Here is a 22,134-nt window from a genome sequence, read left to right as displayed (position 1 = left end):
TGCTGTATTCATTGTTTTCAATGCTAACTACAATTCAGAAGGTGTTTCATTGGATGTAAAGTGCATTAGAACTTACTCAGATGTGGAACCTGTTTGATAAGTGCTATAAAAATTAAATATCACCAATTTGAATTTATAGTGTTAAAGTTACTGGACAGTACATACATAGTGATAATGTTTGGGTCAGGATGACCATATAATCTGGTCAGGCACACTGAGCTGGGAATTTTAGTACCTGGAAGCTCTGCAATTTTCTCTACTATATTGTGACTTTTATGGCATTAAGTTTATTACATTTCAATTTCATATAAGGAGCTACCAGGGCATGAAAATATGAAAAGCCATTAAAGTGGATCAAGGCAAAGAAGCCAAAACTAATGGTGTACAATGAACTGAGGCAGACTAAAGACAAACAAGGAGCATCCTCCATCTCAGGAACCATGTAATACACTTTCAACACCAGCAGACCAGGAACCCTTGCAAGACACACAAAATCTTGACTTGGATGGATATTACCATTCCTTCATTGTCATTGGTCATTGCCCCTGTCTGAAAACATTTTGGGAATGTCCTCACCACACAGAGTCTAGTGGAACAAGAAGGCAGCTTATCACCACTTTCCCAGAAGTGATTAGGGATGGGCAATAAATCCTTGCCAGTAAATGCAACACTAAAAGGAGACTGCCTCCCAAGTCCTGCACACTCCAGTCTGACTGTTTGCACAGCAACACAAGAGGCTACAGAGAGAGGTGGGACTCAGCGAATTCCATCACGGGTACCTCTCTCCCCACCATTGAGGACGTTGACAAGAGACAATGTCTCAGGAAAACGACATCCATCATTAAGGACCCCTACCATCCAGGCCATGCCCTCTTCTCATTGCTGCCATCAGGCAGGAGGTACAGGAGCCTGAAGACCCACACTTCAAGGTTCAACAACAGCTTCTTCCCCACTGCCGTCAGGTTCTTGAAGGGATCTGAAAATCCCAAATTCTACCTCAGACTATATTTCTCTCAATGTGCACTAATGTTACGTACTGCAATACCTCCTGCACGATTATTCTCAACACTGGTGCCTCACAAGGCTGTGTCCTCAGCCCTCTACTCTATTCCCTATACACTCATGACTATGTGGCCAGATTCTGCTCTAACTCCAAGTTTGCAGATGATACCACCATTGTAGGCCATATCTCAAGCAGCAATGAGTCAGAGTACAGGAAGGAGATAGAGAGCTTAGTGGAATGGTGTCATGACAACAACCTTTCCCTCAATGACACCAAAACAAAAGAGCTGGTCGTTGACTTCAGGAAAGGGGGCGGTGTACATTCAACTGTCTACATCAATGGGGCTGAGGTCAAGAGAGTTGAGAGCTTCAAGTTCCTGGGAGTGAATATCACCAACAGCCTGTCCTGGATAAATCATGTAGATGCCACAGCCAAGAAAGCTCACCAGCGCCTCTACTTCCTATGGAGGTGAAAGAAATTCAGTTTGTCCCCTTTGACTCTCACCAACTTTTATCGATGCACCATAGAAAGCATCCTATCTGGATGCATCACGTCTTGGTACGGCAACTGCTCTGCCCAGGACTGCAAGAAACTGCAGAGAGTTGTGGACACAGCCCAGCACATCACAGACACCAGCCTCCCCTCCTTGGACTCTGTCTTTACCTCTTGCTGTCTTGGTGAAGCAGCCAACATAATCAAAGACCCCACACTCCCAGGTCATTCTCTCTTCTCTCCTCTTCCGTCAGGTAGAATATACAAGAGCCTGAGGGCACGTACCACCAGACTTAAGGACAGCTTTTACCCAACTGTGATAAGATTCTTGAACGGTTCCCTTATACGATGAGATGGACTATGACCTCATGATCTACCTTGTTGTGACCTTGCACCTTATTGCACTGCACTTTCTCTGTAGCTGCGATACTTTGTACTGTTATTGTTTTTACCTGTACTACCTCAATGCACTCTGTACTAACTCAATGTAACTGCACTGTGTAATGAATTGACCTGTATGATTGGTATGCAAGACAAGTTTTTCACTGTACCTTGGTACAAGTGATAATAATAAACCAATACCAATACATTTATTTTTGTTTATTGTGTGTAAGTTATGCATAGTTTATGTTAATTTAAGCTTATGCAATCTATGTTTGTCATGTTTGTAACGTACTGTGATGCGGCTGCAAAAATCTAACTTTCATGACATTTACACCCTGGGCATTTGTGCCCATGACAATAAACTTGAACTTGATCTATCCTGTTATTCTCTCTCTGAATGTTAAGCTGCCAATTAAATTACCTTAATTCTCCTGAAATCCTCTGAGTAGAAGCCAATTCTAATCAATCGGGACAACCCTTCATCTCAGGAATCATTATGGTAGATCTATGCTGCACTGACTACAGGATAGGCATATTCTTCACGTAAGAAGGAGATGTGAAGCCCCCTCCTATCGGAAAGAAAATACAAAAGCCTGAAAGCACGTACCACCAGGCTCAAGACAGCTTCTATCCCTCTGTTATAAGGTCAGTAAATGGCTCCCTAGTCCAATAAGGTGGACTCTTAACCTCACAATCTACCTCATCATGACCTTACACCTTACTGTCTGCCTGCACTGCACTTTCTCTGTAACTGTAGCACTATGTTCTGCATTCTGTTATTGCTTTTACCTTGTGCTACCTCAATGTACTGATGTGATGAAATGATCTGTATGGATGGCATGCAAAGCAAAGTTTTTCACTGTACATGTGACAATAATAAGCCAACATGTTAGTAGAAAGTAAAAATGAAGGCAAGGGACTGTATGGATCTGGGCTGAGACGATCTCACCCTGATGTACAGGCTGATAACAGTGATGCGTACTGAGGCAAACATCACTACTGCTGTTAGATCATCAACTCGGTGATAGAAACGTTTTGGTCTGCCAGGAATGTGTCGGTCCTCCAATGTAAGGAGATGTCCGTAAGGGAATGTTGCCGACTGACGCATTCCAGGCTGCAGGAGTACGTGCTGAGGGATGCACTGAAGCTCGGTGCAGCCAATGCAAAGGATTGTGTGGAAAGACCACAGTCTAGTGTCCTGCCATCCTGGACACTGAGGGTCTGGGCCCTGTCTAACAGCCCCTCAAATGATTTGTGGCTTCACTGTTCAAAGGAGGAAGCATGAGTGGTGTTGACAAATTCTAAGAAAATGAATTGATGGTAAAATGAATGCGGACAAAGACGGGTACCAGTTGTATGTACTGAATGTATTATGAATAAACTAGACTTTTGAAATTAAAAAAGTCATGCATTGAGTATATTTAATCAAATAGAGTATATTTTAGAAAAAAAGACCTGCTCCTACAGTTGGGTGTCTTGTTCACTATCATCAGATCCTACAGGTGAATAGTTGCTACTTCAGTGTCTGGGGGACCACATGGTCTCTCTCCTTGGTGGGCAGGTGAAGGCTAAGAGAAGGAAAAGATGGCAGAATTACAAGGCGAAAAAGGGGAAAGGCGTTAAAGGAAAACGGAGGTGGAAAAAGAAATACTAATCATGCAAACCCATGCTTAAGTTGTTTTAAACGTGAATAACTCATTCTCAGCAACAATAGCAACTTGTATTTATGTTGCACCTTTAATGTAGCAAAATGACCCAAGGAGTTCTCAGGATTTTTAGCGTCATAAACATCATGGAAACAGGCCCTTTGGCCCAACTAGTCCATGCCGACCAAATTGCTAACCTGAGCCAGTCCCATTTGCCTGTGTTTAGCCCATATCGCTCTCAACCTTTCCTATCCATATACCTGCCCAAATATCTTTTAAACATTGTTATTGTATCTGCCTCTGCCACCTCTTCTGGCAGCTCGTTCCAATATAAGCACTGCCCTCGGTGTGAAAAACTTTCCCCTCAGGTCCCCTTTGAATCTTTCCCCTCTCACCTTAAACCTACGCCCTCTAATTTTAGACTCCCCTACCCTGGGAAAAAGAGTGTGACCTTTCACCTTATCTTTACCAAACAAAATTTGACATTAAGCTATAGAAAAATTATTGGTGCAAATGATCGAAAGCTCGATCATAGAGGTGGGATTTCAGGAGTGTTCCAATGAAGAAAAAGAGGTAGAGAGACAGCTGTTGAGTGAGGAAGTTCTGAAGTTTAGGTTCTTTGCAAATGATGGCAATTGTGGTGATTAAGTTTGTGAATTGGTGAAGTTAAATGCAAATTTCGTCATTGATGTCTGCCATTGCTGAAGGCTGTTTTCTGGGATTTGGGAAGGGGTCCATATTTTCCAGTTTCTTGTCGAGAGCTTTTGTTGTCAGTGTGTTGCATCGCGGGCAGTTTGGAAGAGGACCTTTGCCTTGAGGATGTTGAGTGTAAGGTGCATCCTTTAACAGGCTTCAGTAAAAGCATCAGTGAAGGCTTCATCACACGACCCATAGCAGGAACCAATAACTGTTGGACTGACCATTACCTAATCTGCACTATTATGTCTATCAACCTCACCCTAAAACATCAGCATCAACATCTGCAGGAGAAAGGTCCTCTTCCAAATGCCCCTGGTGCACAACGCTACCTTCTGACAAAGGCTCACAGTGAGAAACTGGAAAACATGGACCAATTGCATACCTCAGAAGCATTGCTGCAGGAAGATCAGTGTTGAAGCTCTCAAGGATCCCTCAAAAACATCTCTTCTCAGACAGTTCATCATGAACACCCTGTCAACCCCAGACCACGGAACCTGCAGAGAATCCGTTGCCCTGAAGTGTGCCATAATTGGCACCTGTGAAGTTTTCTCTAACCAAGTAGAACCAGGACTGGTATCATGAGAATGATCAGGAGATCAGGCAGCTAATTTACCACAAACTTAGGCCATTCCTGGCTTAGAGGCTCCACTTTTATTCAAGCATAAAGAAACAGCTCTATGGACACCTGAAGGCAGAGGTCCGTCAGAAAATCTGTGGTCCGGAGAACAGATGGTGGATAGAGATATCCTAAGGCATCTCAGAGATGCTGTAATCGTTACCAACTTCAAGAATGGAAACAAGTCTGACTGTGGTAACTAAAGAGAGGTCTCCCTGCTGTCTGCCACAGAGAATGGCATTTCCCGGGACTTCCCCAACCACCAGTGTCGAAGAGTTGCTCACTGAATTACAGTATGGGCACAGTGGGCATGACTTTCACAGTGCAACAACTTCAGAAGAGATGCAGCGAGCAGCACCAGTCACTAAACGTGGGTTTTTCCAGCCTCTCTACAGCCTTTGAATCCATCAGTCAGCTGTCACTGTGAAGCACCCACAAACTGGGCTGCCCATAAAAATTCTTCTCCATCTTATGCTTGCTGCATGACTGCATGCAAGCCAACTGGTCTACAGAACCAATCTCAGTGACAACCTGTGTCAAACAAGCTGCGTCATTGTTCCAACACTGTTTTCAATCTGTCCCACCACAGTGGTGCACCACACATCCAATAACCTTTTCACTTAATGGAGTTAATCTTCAGAACCATTGGGAAACTGTTCAACCCACAATGACTGCACACCAGAAATAAGGTTACCCGAACATCAGTCCAAAGGCGAAGCTTCAAACCTCATCTTTCTGCAGCAGTGAGCTCTTCCCTCACTTACATTCCAGGTCTAAATAAATCTTCCAGCACCAAGTATTTGCAGAAATTCTCTAATTGTCTTTCTCTCAGGGCTAATTTACATCTGTCATTGTTCAACTTCTCAATCTTTGTAGCAGCTGTCGGTCTGTCTGCTTTCTACTTTATGATATTGACGGTTAACATTTCGAAGCTCCAAGTACATCTCTCCAGAGTGCACACTACACTAGGGACCTCCTCAGGATCCAGGGAAGCTTTCAGAGAAAATACAATTACGCCCACTTATACCTGAATCAACAAAACAGCTTATTATTAAAGTGTAGATCGAATAAGGATGAGTGATGACAACAAATCAAAAACACTGAACAAAATTTTCATACAGAAGGAAACAGGAGGTCTTGCCAAATGCAGAACAAGCAGAGTGATATTTCTGTACCCCTCCGTGGTCACATTGATTGCGGCATTTATTGATTATGGATGGATTGTTATCCAGCCAGTTCATAAGAATATAGTTCACTCCCTTCCCAAACTAACATATGTGATCAGAGGTAATGAGAACCACATTGAAATTTAAATACAACACACACTGCTGGCCACAATTGTTAGTGTTTGTTCTCGAGCAGCCCAAATAGAAAGTCGTTTATTTATCTCTCTCCTTCCATAACTGCAGGATATTGCAAGACACTTCACTGCCAATGAACAGATTCAGATTAGTTTATTGCCATATGCAGCTGGCTGCAATGAAATTCCTTGCTCGTGTGAAGCTCATAGACTAAACAGTACACATGCTAATAATGAATACAGAAATAAATACAATTGTGAATGTGAAAACAACAGAATGGTGCAAAGTACAGTAGTGTAAACAGAGGTAGTGCAAAAAGAAGTGCTAAAATGACAATAATGGAAGAGGTAGAATCAAGGGTTCAAGACGTGGGAACACCACCGGGAAGTGGGTGTGAAAGAGGCGATTGGTTCAGGAGTCTGATAGCAGTGGGGACGAAGCTGTTCTTGAGTCTGGCTATCTGGGCAGAAGAGAGAAAAGGGAATGGATGAGGTAACAGGCATCCTTGTCGATCCCGTTAGCCTTCCTGATGCAATGCACTGTGAACATTTTTGAGGTGTCGTTAAAACAGAAGAAATATGGCAGCCAGCTTGTACATGGAAAGCTCTTACAAATGGCGAGGAGGTAAATGATCAGATTATGAGAGAAACTGAATGATCTCGTAAGTCAATGCTGGGATCATGATGTACAATTAATCCACAGCGTAGTGACCCAATGCAGGGCGCGTGCAGAATTCATACTCCTGCCATATTGTGTCAATTTCAATGTCCAGCTGATGCTAACTGTGCTACGCATTGCCTTTGTGTATAACAATGATCCTTGCTTAGTGAACAGCAAGCACCGGGCTAATTCTGACTGAAGGCAAAACAGATCCTCTTAAAGCAGATGTGTTCAGTGGCTACAACTGCTGGCGGGAGCCATTCCACGAACAAAGAATGGCTGGAGAAAACTGCAGCAGGACACGTTCCTACACACCTCAAGATGTCTTGGCAAACAAGGCAGTGAGAAGAGGAGTCCTCCACCAGCAACAGTCCAGGAGGGCCTCATGGTCAATAGCCGTGGCAATTGGAGGAATCATGATCAATGGCAGGAGTGAAGCTCCAGTGACATGGAAACGCTGTTGCACTACATCCTACTGGGGCTTTTGCTGTTGCCTCTCAGTCACCTGGGCCAGGCTACTGTCACCCAAGGCAAGACAATGGCCAGGCCACCTCTGCCTGGTGGTGTCAAAGGGTACCTACTCCCAATGTCTTGTATTCAGCCATGTGGAGAGTGTTAGATCGAAGCAATAGAGCATGTGGAAGGCAGGCAAAGGGGGTGTAGACACGTGAAATGTTGATGCTTGTATATTTTGGCCTTGGTTGGGGTGGTTTGGAGTTGTACATCTCAATTGTGCTCAGCGATGAGAGAAAGCTAAAATGGGAGCTGCATGCAGCGAAGCTTCCCATATTTTTGTAGACAGTTGCCTTGGAGGAGAACGTGATGATGGTCCCATGCGATTGTGCCTCAAAAATGTTGGGAAGGCCTTGGGGAGTCAGTGTTGAGACCCTCTCTGCAAATTAGCCAGCATCCGACCTGCACTTACAACTAGAGAAGTTTCTGCTTCGTCCAGATAACTTTCCAGTCAATGGTGCTGGTAGGAGATTTGGCAATGCAAATGTTGTTACATATGAAGGGGAAGTGGTTGTACTGTCTAGACAGCTATTGCTTGGCCCTTGTGTGCATAACTATGGCATGGCACTTCTCAGCTCAAGTTTGGGTTTTGCCTTGGCCTTCCTGCATGATGCTTGGATATTTTCACAACCTGATGTTGATGATTTGCCTCTGGCTCTTTGTTAAACTTTTTTGCTGACTACTGCCCAAATTTGTGAAGTCACCTCTCCCTGAGCAGGAAGCCTTAGCTGTGGCTGTAGTCAGGACACAGGGGCACATTGCTGATCTTCCAAGAACCAGCTGGAACTGAACCTGAGGTGAGGACCTTTAGGGACACTGTGACCATCATCGACATAAGCAGACGGGTCAAGCACTGCCCTGTGACTGCATATCACTGCATTCATCTCCTCAGGGGAGTGGAGGGTCCAAACCAAATCATCCAGCTATTCCCTATGGACACATTTCCAGCCAAAGCCCTTCTCCTGCTCCTCCCACTTCCAGTAGGTTTCGTTGAACCCTGAGTTCTTTTCTTTCTATCATGTTGGAACCCCAGAAGCTTGCCCCCATGTCCCCATCAGTGCCAACCAAAGCAGCAGTGCGACGGGATAAATGGAGCTTCCACACTCATTCCTGCTACTACACACTCAGTGGAAAATTTGACTGCTCAGTCTAAAGATGAAGCATTTTTTTTAATCAGACTAAATAACTCAACTACTAATAAACCCATGAGTAATTGGGAGCAACAACTGATCTGCTGGAAGATCTCAGCGGGTCAAGCAGCATCTGTGGGAGGAAAGAAATGTCTCGATGCAAGGTTTTCAACCCAGAACACCAACAATTCCTTTCCTCCCACAGACGTTGTTCGACCCGCTGAGTTCCTCCAGCAGATTGTTGCTCCAGATTCCAGCATCTGCAGTCTCTTGTGTCTCCATGAGTAATTGGGTATCTCCCTAAATGGCAGAACCATGATGATTCTTCCTGTTGGTCAATATCAAGATTTCCCTGTGTGTTTAACATGCCAGCTGGATTATCACGGCTGCATTTGGTGAGACTGGCATTGAATTATGATTGAGCAAGGATTGGCATCACCAGCTGCCTTCTCTGGGTATCTCTGCTCTACACTTGTTACCATTCCATCTCAATTGCCAAATAGCTCAATTCCAACTAAGATGTATACTTATCCATCACTCAACTTGTCCTTGTGCTGGCCATACCTTCCCACTCCTACTGAATAACAGACAGTGCTTAATTGGTTCAACTGGAGGATTTCTGGCAGTCAAACAGCTTTTTAAGTGACCCCAGTATTTGTACCAATGATGCACTTCAAATAAATTGAAGTACACAGTTCTTTACAATCCCCTATGAGGATCTGTTCGAGTTGCTCTCAGAATTAAGTGAAGACTCCAAACCTTTAATTCTTGGAGATTCCAGGCAACTCTTAAGATAATCAACCTTAAGTGACGTGTACTCGTTAAGTATATATGGGTGTCACGTCGAACAGGCCCCAAGTGCAAGCGAAAAGCAATCAGACTTAGAATCAGGTTCATTATCACTGACATATGTCGTGAAATTTGTTGTTTTGTGGCAGCGGGACATAAAGACATAAAAATTACTATAAGATTTTTGTCCTAATGAATCAAAACAAAGGGGCAAACAGTGGAAAGGTAGAATATTTTCTACATTTACATAATGTGCATCAACTCACCCAGCCCACACCTTACTGCAGTAGTTCCATGTGTCCTGCATCAACCACCCTCTGACCTCTCTGAGTAAGATTCACCAGGCTGCAGGCAGTCTCTTCCAAAGGACCTAAAAGAGCTAGTAAAAGGAGACTTGCCTAACAGACTTGCCTAATATTTAGAACTTTCAGAATAGCCGGACTGTACTTGAACCTGGGGGACAGAGAGAAGGGAGATTTGAATTGGGCCAGTGCTTCTCATCACAAGGTTCAGTCCCACTTTCCCCTTTCTGTGGCCATTCAAGACTCCATGCATCAACTGCCAGGACACATATGTGTAGATTATAGCAGTAACAACACTATTAAAATCAGGATTATCCAAGCCCTTTCACAACCGGTGAAAGAACTCAAAGTGCAATTCTTTCCCCTTTAGACCTCCACTTCAACCTTCTCACAACCAAAACCAGGGTCCGCCCTGTGGTGGAACTAGGGTGCAGTTCACCTTCTGATGGTGCAATGTGCTACAGCAATCCATGAAGTGGAAACTTGGTCAGTTATTAAGTTGGAGTTGTCTCATGATAAAATATTTATTTTTTAGTCATTTTCATAGCGTGGCCATTATCGGCAGGGCCAGAGTTGTACTGATCCCTGGTTGTTGGCCCATGTGATGAAGCTGCTCCCACTCCACACTTCTGATAGGTAGGGGGCTTCCAGAATTTGGACCCAGTGTTACGTGCCCAACACGAGATTGTGGGTCCCTTGAAGGAGAACCTGGTCTACCAATAGTCCCTTGCCCCACTCCCATTGAAAGTCATGGGCTTTGAACCTACCAGTAATTAGTATTGCTGGTGTTGTTGGGCACTACACAGATGGAACGCGCTGCAGCTGTAGCTTGCCAGTGGTGAGAGGGAGAGAATACTTAAATGAGTTAATACTTCCGCAGATCATTGCACTTCAGAGCTCCCCAATCAAAGGAAAAATCCTTCAACTTCTAAGGCAAAAATATTTCATCAAGTCTATGATTCATCACCATCACCTCACAAACAAAAACAGTGACTGTGGTTTGATGAACTACTGAGTAGGAAATATCAATATGATGAGCTTCCATGTGCCCAATGCAAAACAAATTCATCACCTTCTTGGTGCTCTTCCTGTGCCTGGTCAGGTTGCAATTGAGTGAAGAGCGTACAGTTGAAGTGCAGGGACGGGTAAAGATAAGAGGAGCATCTCCCACATTAGAAGGGGAGGGTGGAGTGAAGAGGAGTGAGATGCTGAAGGAAGTTTAGAAATGAGGGCACTGTCACCTTCTGCAGTTTTGTCCGCACTGCTGAGCACAGCCTCAGTAGCAGCTAACCCGGTACTAGTCAGTACCCTTTCGCCTATGGTTGTCAGCGTGTGCAGGTGGACCGAGCCCCTCTCCAAGCTAGCACCTGCTGCCTTAGGTTGTGTACCACCTCCCCAGTGGGGGCTATATCTGGGAGGTATGGTGCTGCTTCTCTGAGTGTGCAGTGGAGTATGCAACTGCTAGCTATGAGTTGCAAATGACGGAGACTGTTGGTTGACGACCCTGGGAGTGTGGTGAATTGAGTCATGTCTGAAGCTGACTGGGCAGTAGGGAGGACGTGCCATTTGAAGGTGCATTCACTGACCTCGACCATTTATGTGAGGTCACTGGACTTCATTACATCTAACTTGTTGTGTCTAGACTCCTATCCTTGTCCACACCATCTATCCATCCCCACTTCCTCCTGACCATGTACCTCAGGACCTGTGACTTCCAACCTCCTTCACTGGGGAACTTTGGAGGCTGCTCTCCCTTGTGCTAAACTTCACCATCTTGTGGTCAGAACTATTAACAGAATGTCTGTTTAAATCTGGTCTGCACACAAAGCACCAGTAACTGTCAATACTGGTGCCCCTGCTGCAATATTTAGCCAATCAACAGTGCCATTATCCTTGCTTTATCCTGATTTACTATAAAGACCAGATAACATCCATCATCACTGTAGGAAGTTTGACAGGCTTGTTCTTTATCTTTGGAACGTAGGAGAATGAGGGGCGATCTTATAGAAGTGTTTAAAATTCTGAGAGGCATAGATAAGCTGGATGGCGACAGTCTTTTCCCCAGGGTAGGGGAGTCCAAAACTAGGGGGCATAGGCTTAGGGTGAGAGGGGAAAGATTTAAAAGTGACCTGAGGGGCAACTTTTTTCACGTGGAGGGTGGTGAGTACGGGGGACGAGCTGCCAGGGGAAGTGGTTGAGGCAGGTACAATAGTATCATTTAAGAAGCACTTGGATAGGTACACGGAGGGATGGGGCTTGGATATGGGCCGAACGCAGGAAATTGGGACTAGGTGGGTAGGCACCATGGTCAGCATGGATTGGTTGGGCCGAAGGGCCTGTATCTGTGCTGTATTGCTCCATGACTCTATAACAAGGTCCCCATGTTGAAAACAGAGAATGAGGCAACTGCGTAATATGATACCCACATTTGTTATCAGGACCTGCCCATTTTAGCTCACTCAATAGTTTGAGACAGAGGAAAGCAAGATTAATATTTTGCTTGTTGCATGAAGGTAGAGGTTTGTTTTTTTTTACACACATCCACAATTAGGTACAGAGAGTTCTCTGATGGCCTTTCAGTGCTGAAATGATTGACGACTGCCTGTGGTTAGCTGAGCTGAACGAACACACAAGTATCTGAAGTCTTTTCTTGTTACTGGCTGACCTCAGTGATAAATGCAGCACAAAGGAATCCTTGGAGCTTTCATTGCTTTCTCAGAAAAAGTGTTTTAATTATTCATTTGTGAAATGATGATGGATGGCCCCTAAGTTTGAAACTAATTTTCTGATTAAAGATTTCATCCAAACAAAAACACCGTCATTTGAAGCCTTCATTCAACAAACTTTTTGAGAATGATTTGATTTCCCATAATGTAAAGGTTACAGCAAAATGACTCATTAGATCTTGGCTCTTGTGAATAAGGTAGCCTGGTAACTCACGAGTAACGGAATAATTAGTGAATCTCAAGATCTTCGTCACAGGTGAGAATTTAAATATTTTAAATATTTTGTAGTGGTTAGACCATGAGTTCCACTGGTACTAGAAGCAGTTTTTTGGGATTGGGGCTAGGGATTGGAGAAAAAGAAAACTTAGGTTCATTATTTTATGCCATGGTTCAATTGCCTGCTGGCGAATTAGAACATAGAACATAGAACATTACAGCACAGCACAGGCCCTTCGGCCCACAATGTTGTGCCAATATTTTATCCTGCTCTAAGATCTATCTACCCCTTCCCTCCCACATAGCCCCCTATTTTACTATCATTCATGTGTCTATCTAAGAGTCTATCTAATTCTCTCAGTTTTTATCAGATAGGGCAGCACAATGACACAGAAAGTGAAGTCACTGCTTCAAAGTGCCAGATACAAGAGTTCAATCTTGATCACAGGTGCTGTCTGTGTGGAGTTTGCATGTTCTTCTTGTGACCGGATGCTCCGGTTTCCTCTCACGTCCCAAAGACGTGCAGGTTAGTAGGCTGATTGGTCAGTGTAAACGGCGCAAATTGCCTGAGTGTGCAGGTCAGTGGTAGAATCTTGGGTGGGTGGGGGGGTGGGTTGAAGAGAATGTGGGAAGAATAAAATATGGAATGAATGCAGGATTAGCGCAAGTGAGTGGCTGATGGTTACTGTGGACTCATTGGGCTGAAGGGCCTGTTTCTATGCTGTAACTCGCTATCACTTTGCGAACATATACGCTGACCGAGCAGGGAAAGAGAAGTTTAAATTCATGTGGAATCCTGATGGGGACACAGTGGAGACCTTGTCATTCCGATGTAGGTGTGAAGGAATCCCCAGCAAGGATTCATTCTCCGGTGTGGCAACTTGTCAGTGGCTGAGCAGAGAGACAAACGTCAAACTCAAACAACTGCTGATGTTGCAAACTTAGAATAAAAATGCCTAAAACACTCAGCAAGTCAGCCTGCATAATGACCCAAAGGCACGGCTGGTAGAGCCACTGCCACACAGCTCTTGACTTCATTCCTGACCTCTGGTGCTGTCCGTGTGGAGTTTGCACGTTCTCCCTATGACGGTGTGGGTTTCCCCCGGGAACTCCGGTTTCCTCCCACATCCCAAAGACGTGAAGGTTGGTGGGTTCATTGGCTGCTGTAGAGTGCCCCGTGTACGAGGGTGAGGGAGAGAATCTGGGGGGAGTTGACGGGAACGTGAGGAGAATAAAGCAGGATTAACATAGGTGGATACTTAATGGTCAGCATAGATTCAGTGGGCCGAAGGGTCTGTTTCCATGCTGAATGACTCTATAACACTAGTTTCAGATTGAAGACCCTTCATCAGAACCGGGAAACACAAGAAATTCTGCAGATGCTGGAATCTGGTGCAAAACACAAAAAGTGCTGGAGGAACTCAGCAGGTCAGGCAGCATCTATGGAGGGAAATAAACAGTCGACGCTTCAGGCCGAGACCCTTCATCAGGACTGGGAAAGCTTGTTTAAAGTTACAGGGGGAATGAAGGAGGGATTGATAGGGAGTGTCTCTGATAGGGTGAGGCCAGGGTTATATGCTATTTATGAAGCCATCTGATTGAAAGATTAACAAGGTCAGACAGAGAGAGAGAATTGCAACAAAGGGACATATAAAAGCTGTGGAATGTCAGTCAGAGTGGTTACAGAGAACTGAAACTAATCTGAGAATGCTGGAGATACCCACCAGGTCAGGCAGTGTCTGTGGAGAGAGAAACACTGAATTAAATTTATAGAATCGGAATCAGAATCAAAAGTAATGCCAAAAAAAGGAATAATGATGTAGTGTTCATGGGTTAATGGACCGTTCAGAAATCTGAAGGTGAAGGGGAAGAAGCTGTTCCTGAATCATTGAATGTGGGTCTTCAAGCTCCTGTCCCTCTTCTCCGATGGTAGTAACGAGAAGACAGCATGTCACAGATGCTGAGAGTCTTTAGTCATGGATGCTGCCTTCTTGAGGCATCATCTCTTGAAGATGATGGTGGGGAGGGTTGTGCCCATGATGGAGCTGGCTGAGTCTACAACCCTCTGCAGCCTCTTGTGATCCTGTGCATTGGAGCCTCCGTACTAGGCAGTGACGCAACCAGTCAGAATGCTCTCCACCGTACATCTATAGAAGTTTGCAAGAGCCTTCAGTGGCATACCAAATCTCCTCAAACTCCTGACAAAGTCAGTTGGATAACCTACAGCAGAACTGGGCAGAGAAAACAATTTATAAGATGCTGTTGAATTCGACCTTGACTCCGGAAAGCCACTACGTGCCCAGACAGAAGATGGGTGGGTATCTGGAACAAGATCCCAGAGGAAGTGGTAGAGATGGTACAATGACAACATTTAAAAGACATTTGGACAGGTACATGGCTAGGAAAGGTTCAGGGGGATATGGGCCAAATGACACTAGCTCAGGAAGGCACCTTGGTTGTCCTGGACTTAATGGTTAGTAAGTTTGCAGATGACACTAAAATAGGTGGTGTCATGGACAGTGAAGACAGTTATCAGGAGTTACAGCGGAATCTTGATCAGCTGGGTCAGTTGTCCGAGGTCTCCAGAGGTAATGTGAGGCTTCTCTCACCGTATTGTATATGACTCATCCTTGCCCTGTTGACTTACTTGTTGGGATAGTTTGCTGTTCAGCTCAGGAGTTGTTTTATACAACAGACACATTTTTGTGAATTCACATTCCTTACTCCATCCGCACCTTCCGACAGAATTCTCATCCGTTTCTTCAATAGAAACCCAATCCCATTCTCTAACAGAATCCTCTTCCCATCCACAAACAGCTTCCCATCCAGTTTTCCAATAGACTCCTCGCCCAATTCCCCAACAGTTCACAGTTCTCAGACAGAATCCACATGCAGTTCCCAATTAAGATAAGATAAGATTTCTTTATTACTCACATGTACATTGAAACACACAGTGAAATGAATCTTTTGTGTGGAGTGCCACGCTTCCAGTGCCAACATAGCGTGCCCACAACTTCCTAACCCTTACGCCTTTGGAATGTGGGAGGAAACCAGAGCACCCGGAGGAAACCCACACAGACACTGGGAAATCCACTCTTGCCCTGGTGACAGCTAAGTCTCTGCAAGCGCCACAATATCATAGTTCCATGTATTTATCCAAGTTCTCAGTTCATCACCCTTATTCCTGATGCTTCTTGCATTTTAGTAAATGCACTTTAGCCCATCCACCTCACTACTTACAGGCAGTGGCCGGAATTGAACCCAGGTCGCTGGTGCTGTAAAGCGTTACACTAACCGCTACACTACTGTGCCAGCATTATCCTCCTCTGCATTATCCTCCTCTACATTATCCGGAACACCTAAGGAAAGTAAAAACATTAAAACTAACTTTGATTTGATACTTTGCTTTCATAGCTTCACCTTCTGTCCTCATAATCCAAATTTAATAATCAGTTTCAGCAAAGATAATAATCAAAATGTCTTCTCCACAGAAGCTACCTTTTATCTTTTGTTTTCATTTCACTTGGTGACACTTGATATTTTTCTTTTAATTGCTGTACTCACATTATTCCATCTCCAGCATGTTGGAAATGTGTATTGGATGCCAAGGGAATGTGCACAGCAGAATCTTTATTATTTATTCTGGCGACTGAAAACCAATAATGAAGAGGATCAGACAGAAATGACGACCTCATTGCACAGTAAAGGTGATGCATGGCAGGAGACAAAGAAACTGTGACTGAATTGTTCAAATACTGAAGCTTCAGAGGACAGAGTTGGAACTCAACGGAATGATTAAACATGAACCAACAATGAAGGAGAAAGCTGACACTAACCATGATATCTTCTTTGAGTTATTTTATAAATTAAAGGGAGTTAATGAAATGTACAGAAGTTGTCTAATACCGGTAATACAATGGAAGGATTAATAAATGACCCTATCCCTTAGATAGTGTCATCCCCCAAAAACACACAGATTGGTGGGTTAACTGACCACTGTAAATTGCCCTCAGTGCGTGCGTCAGGGGTAGAATTAGGGGGGTGGTTCTTAATGGGAGTCTGGGAAAAATAAAATGGGATGAGTTTAAGATTAGTGTAGGTGGGTCATTGATGGTTGACACCGACCTGGTGGGCTGAAGGGCCTGTTTCCATGCTTAATCTCCCAATGACTCCATGACTATGACTTTACATATCCGTTTCTGTGCAAAATTTAAAGATGTTCCCTTAGTATTGCATCATCCAGCTGCCCAATTTCAAGTTGTCTGCTAAACCAGCAAGGATGGTGGAGCTTTGTTAAGGGATCACAATGCTGATGCTCCTGTATATATTTTTAAACCACAATAAGATTGACCTTACCTGATTACAAAGTCACATGGAACAAGACAAAATCAAGAAGCTTGCTATTACCTGTCACAGTCACTTCATGAACAATGAAGAATCAAATCAGTGCAACTTCCAGTTTGCCCCATTTCTCTTTGATCATTTTGCAACTCCTGCTCTTTCGATACATTTGCATTTTATTTCTTATTGGACCCAACAAAGAGAGTGCAAAGAGCCCGGCTGAAAGGAGCACGCTGAGATAACTTGTATTGATCCAGAGAGTAGAGAGCGATGTCTTTGCAAAACCCGCAGTAGATCTGATAGCTCTCCCTCCCGCCAGCGGCCTGATTTCTTTAACTCTTGTTAGCACGCTCATTGTTTGTCTTTGATTGGCTCCTCCCCTTAGATTCACCATGTCGCCTTTCTCTCACAGAAACTCACACTGCAACTCATGATCTTTAGTTGACTTTGCTCTTGCTGTAACCAAGAACTGTGCTAACATAAGCTTTGGTTTGGATATTCTTCTCACATCTCACTGCAACTCCCAGTCTAACACTGGGGCTTGAGTAGCCAGAGAGTGGAAACCAGTCTTAAGCAGTATTTCTGGCAATAATGCACTGTACACGCTGTTATTTTTCTCCAGAATGATTTACTTTTGGTACACGTTTCTTTCTGGACAACTTCAGTGCAGAATCTTTTTTGCCTCCAGGACTTCGGATAATGTCCTGTAGTCTTTTGTTCAAAAAACTAATGCCAGATGTCTCATTATTTGCTTTGATAATGAGCAATGAACAGGGAGAGGCAGTGCCTTCACATGGAGGATTGTTAAGAAAATCAGCACCTGTCAGGTGTATTGGCTCCAGGGATATTTTCACATCCCGATCAGTGTGAATATTTGTTGACAAGTTGGGAAGAGATGATAAGTAGTTTAACATCCTCGCTAAGGTAATGAGATGATGGATCCTCGACACAGTCAGTTTCACAATCTGGCTTATTTGCCTTTAATGGACATTGTCAATAGATAGAATCACAAAGAGATACAGCGTGGAAACAGGCCCTTCAGCCCACTGAGTCTGTGCTGACCATCCATTTACACAAATATTAAACTAATCCCATTTTATTTCCCCCAGCTTCCCATCAGTTCCCTCCAGATTGTACCTCTCATCAATTTACAGTGCCCAATTAACCTACCAACCCGCACATCTTTGTGATGTTGGAGGAAACTGGAGCACCTGGAGGAAACCCACATGGTCACGGGGAGAACGTGCGTGTAGACAGCACAGAGGTCAGGATCGAACTCAGCTCACTGGAGCTGTGAGGCAGCAGTTCTACTAGATGCACCGCTGTACCATCCTGTAGCCTTTCCACTTAAATCTTCGCAATATCTTCTGTTTTAAGTATCTAAATATCACAGTAAACCACATATTTTAAGCTATACTTTTTTTTCCATGAGAAAATTATTGAATATCCAATAATATAAGAAAGGGTTCAAAAGAGCCAGAAGATCCAACTTGGTACAAGATCCAATGGATCACACATAAGTTGGTGAAATCTCAGTGAGATGGAGATCCCTGGTTAGACTCCATATGGACTCCAACAGCTTTAGAAATCTAGCAGTAGGTTTAGGATGTCCACGTTTGACAAACCATGCACCAATATTTCTGGCGTGGTTCCATGTAAGTAGACAAAGGCCAATTTGGAACCATTGTCATTTCACTGCATGATCAGGCTATTGTCTGCTTATTAAACCTAAACCTCACTGGCTGACCAGTCAGCTAATGAAATCATTCTTTAGAAAATGCAATTCTAACCATTTCTACCCCAAATATAGTCTCCATGTACATGACCAAGTCATTATTTGTTTTGAACTCAGCATAGAAAGCCAATTCTGATTCCACCAAGTCCAAAGTCGAGTTTATTGTCATATGCACAAGTACATAAGATAAGATTTCTTTATTAGTCACATGTACATTGAAACACACAGTGAAATGCATCTTTTGCGTAGAGTGTTCTGAGGCCAGCCCACAAGTGTCACCACGCTTCCGGCGCCAACATAGCACGCCCACAACTTCCTAACCCGTATGTCTTTGGAATGCGGGAAGAAACCGGAGGACCCGGAGGAAACCCACGCAGACACGGGGAGAACGTAGAAACTCCTTACAGACAACGACAGGAATTGAACCCGGGTCGCTGGTGCTGTAATAGTGTTATGCTAACCACTACACTACCGTGCCTGCACAGTATATGCACAGGTGAAATGAAAAACTTACTTGCAGCAGCATCACAGGCTCATAGCATCAGATAAGCAGCATTGACAAGAAAAACATAATTTAAACATTAATTATACACAATTTTTACAAGAAAGAACACAAAAGAAGTCAATTTTAGTGCAGAGTGATCAAAGTGGTCACAGTATTGCTAACCTGCAGTGATTAGGGTTGTGCCGGTTGGTTCAAGAACCGAATGGTTGAAGGGAAGTAGCTGTTCTTGAACCTGATGGTGTGGGACTTCAGACTTCTGTACCTCCTGCCTGATTGTAGCTGTGAGAAGATGGCATGGCCCGGATGGTGGGGCTCCCTGCCTTTTACATTGGTGCTGGGTGAAGGACTGCTCAAACCACAACACCAATTTTAAAATTCTACAATCCAAACAACGAGCTCACTCTCACTCAAATGTACAAAACCAATAGGTGCACCAAAGGAAAGATGCTTGGGATGTTGTCTGCATCTCAAAATGGCAAACAGTTAAAATCAGTCTTAAATGTAGAGAGAGAAGTTGAAACAATCATGAAACATTAACTCTGCCTCTCCACAGATGTCTCCTGACCTCAGTATTTCTGGGATTTTCTGTTCATGTTTCAGATTTCCAGCATCTGTGATATTTTATTTCTGGAGTTAAATGTCATGCACTAATACAAATGAAGCATCTTTTCAAACTGAAAGCCTGTTCCCACCTCTGATTTAATAAGCTTGGCAATGCTTTAATGTGTTTCCAGCTAATTGAAGCCATCTGCTTCTCCTACTGTCAAAGGAAAGGGGAAGTCATTCGAATCTGATCTTCAAGCATAGACCACGGTGGCCTGATTAACTGGAACAGCCAGAATTCTGCCCATTAGCAACTTGCAACCATTACAGACTGAATGTAATTAGTGAGGTGTTTTTCCACAGTTTAGGTTTAAATCTACACTGCTTTAGAATATCAGCATTCTATACATTTGGTTATTTACTGATTACTAGGGTGGTCTTTAACTCATTTTCTAAATGAATAATCTTCAAAGCATTGCCTTTCTATTTGCATTTTTCCTGGGAAAACCACGGTCTTCAGCTTTCAGTGCTCCCCACCGTGTCTGCTGTCTGCTGTCTGCTAATGTTTCCAGCTTCTTTCTGCTGTTCCTTTTGATAGATTAAAAAAAAGTATTTGAATGGACCAATTAGGAAACAGCTGGAGTGTTGTAAAACTGTGTAACACGGCATCTGTCCCCTTGTCTAATCCACTGCTCCTGCCACCTCTTTACTGTTTAAAAAAAACTTTTTAAACTCTCTTTCCTAGTTCTAAAATGTGAACTCTGCTCCTCTTTCCGCAGATGCTGCCTGAACATCTTGATCTGGCGGACCCCAGTCCACCCATCAGAACCCTGCTACCTATCCTCTGCTGGTTGTGGATTGGACAATCCAAATACAAATCCTTGCCACTGACCAATTAACAATGAACTGATGAGCGTTGCTTCAGGAAGGCTAACTGTCTTCAGGGAATCCTGCCACTCTGGCCATTTCCTTTTCTCTCTTCTACAATTTGGGACAAGATACAGGAACTTGAAAGCCCGGATGTCCAAACTAAAGAACAGCTTCTTCCCCAGTGTCATCAGGCTTCTGAACCAATCAGCACATATATTTTCCACCTTGGAACCTTGCAGCCTAACGGCATGAATATTGAATTCTCCCACTTTAGGTAATCCCCACACCCCTTCCCCGCAACCACACCCCCAGCCCCACCATGCTTCCTCTCTACTTCCCTTTCCTAGCCCATTTTATTTCTTTTCCTCTCTCTCTTCTTACCTTTGACCCATCCCCCGGTGGATCTTCCTCCCCTCCCCCGCATCTGCCGATCACTATCTCTTACCTGCATCTACCTATCACCACCCTGTGCCCACCCCGCCACCCCTCTTTTGTCCACCTATCACTGCTCTGCTTTTCCCTCCTATATATTGGGCTTCCCCTTTTCCTATCTTCAGTCCTGAAGAAGGGTCCTGACCCGAAATGTTGACGGCCTGCTTTTCTCCACGGATGCTGCCTGGCCTGCTGAGTTCCTCCAGCGTCATCGTGTTTTCCATCTAGATTCCAGCATCTGCAGTCCTTTGTTTCTCTAGTATTTCCGAACCAATTACTTCTTTCGCACCCCCTTTCTGGTGGGGCTGCCATGGTTTCCATCCTCTCAATCCTACCTCTCTTGGTTATTCCGTTATTGTCACTTCAGCATTACATTTTGCACTACTTCAGACTGCACTACAATCTTTGCACCTTTCCACTGTTTTGCACTCTTGCTGCACATACTGTTGCATTTATTATCACCATGTGCACAGTTTACTCTGTGAGCTTTACTCCAGCAAGGAATTTCATTGCGCCCTGGTATATATGACAATAAACAACTCTGAAGACTGAGCACTGGGACTCTGATCCATTGAGCTAGACTGGACTGAATCATGGACAGTAAGTGTGTATCCCCACTGACAAAGGCTGACATTCCAGCACAATGCTGAGGGAAATCTGCACTGTCAGGAGTACCGATTTTCAAATTGTTAAGAGCATAAGGAAAAGGCATTTCACAGGAAAGTTATCAAATAGTACACGATGGGGCAGGCACGGTAGCGTAGCAGTTAGCGTAACGCTATTACAGTGCCAGCGACCTGAGTTCAATTCTGGCCACTGTCTGTAAGGAGTTTATACGCTCTCCCCATGTCTGTGTGGGTTTCCTCCGGGTGCTCCGGTTTCCCCCCACATTACAAAGTCGTACAGGTTAGGAAGTTGTGGGCATGCTGTGTTGGCGCTGGAAGCGTGGCGACACTTGTGGGCTGCCCCAGAACACTCTACACAAAAAGATACATTTCACTGAGTGTTTCGATGTACATGTGACTAATAAAGATATCTTATCTTATGATATCAGATAAAGACAGAAAATGCTGGAAACACTCAGCAGGTCAGGCAGCATCTATGGAGAGAAAAACAGTTAACATTTCAAGTCAGGACCATTCAACAGGACCATTCAACAGAACCAACCAGGTCTGATGAAGGTTCCTGACCTGAAACGTTAACTCTCTTTCCACTGATGCTACCTAACCTG

The sequence above is a fragment of the Pristis pectinata genome, chromosome 25 (assembly GCF_009764475.1).
Source record: "Pristis pectinata isolate sPriPec2 chromosome 25, sPriPec2.1.pri, whole genome shotgun sequence".
NCBI lineage: Eukaryota > Metazoa > Chordata > Chondrichthyes > Rhinopristiformes > Pristidae > Pristis > Pristis pectinata.
Note: the sequence above shows the minus strand (reverse complement) of the source record.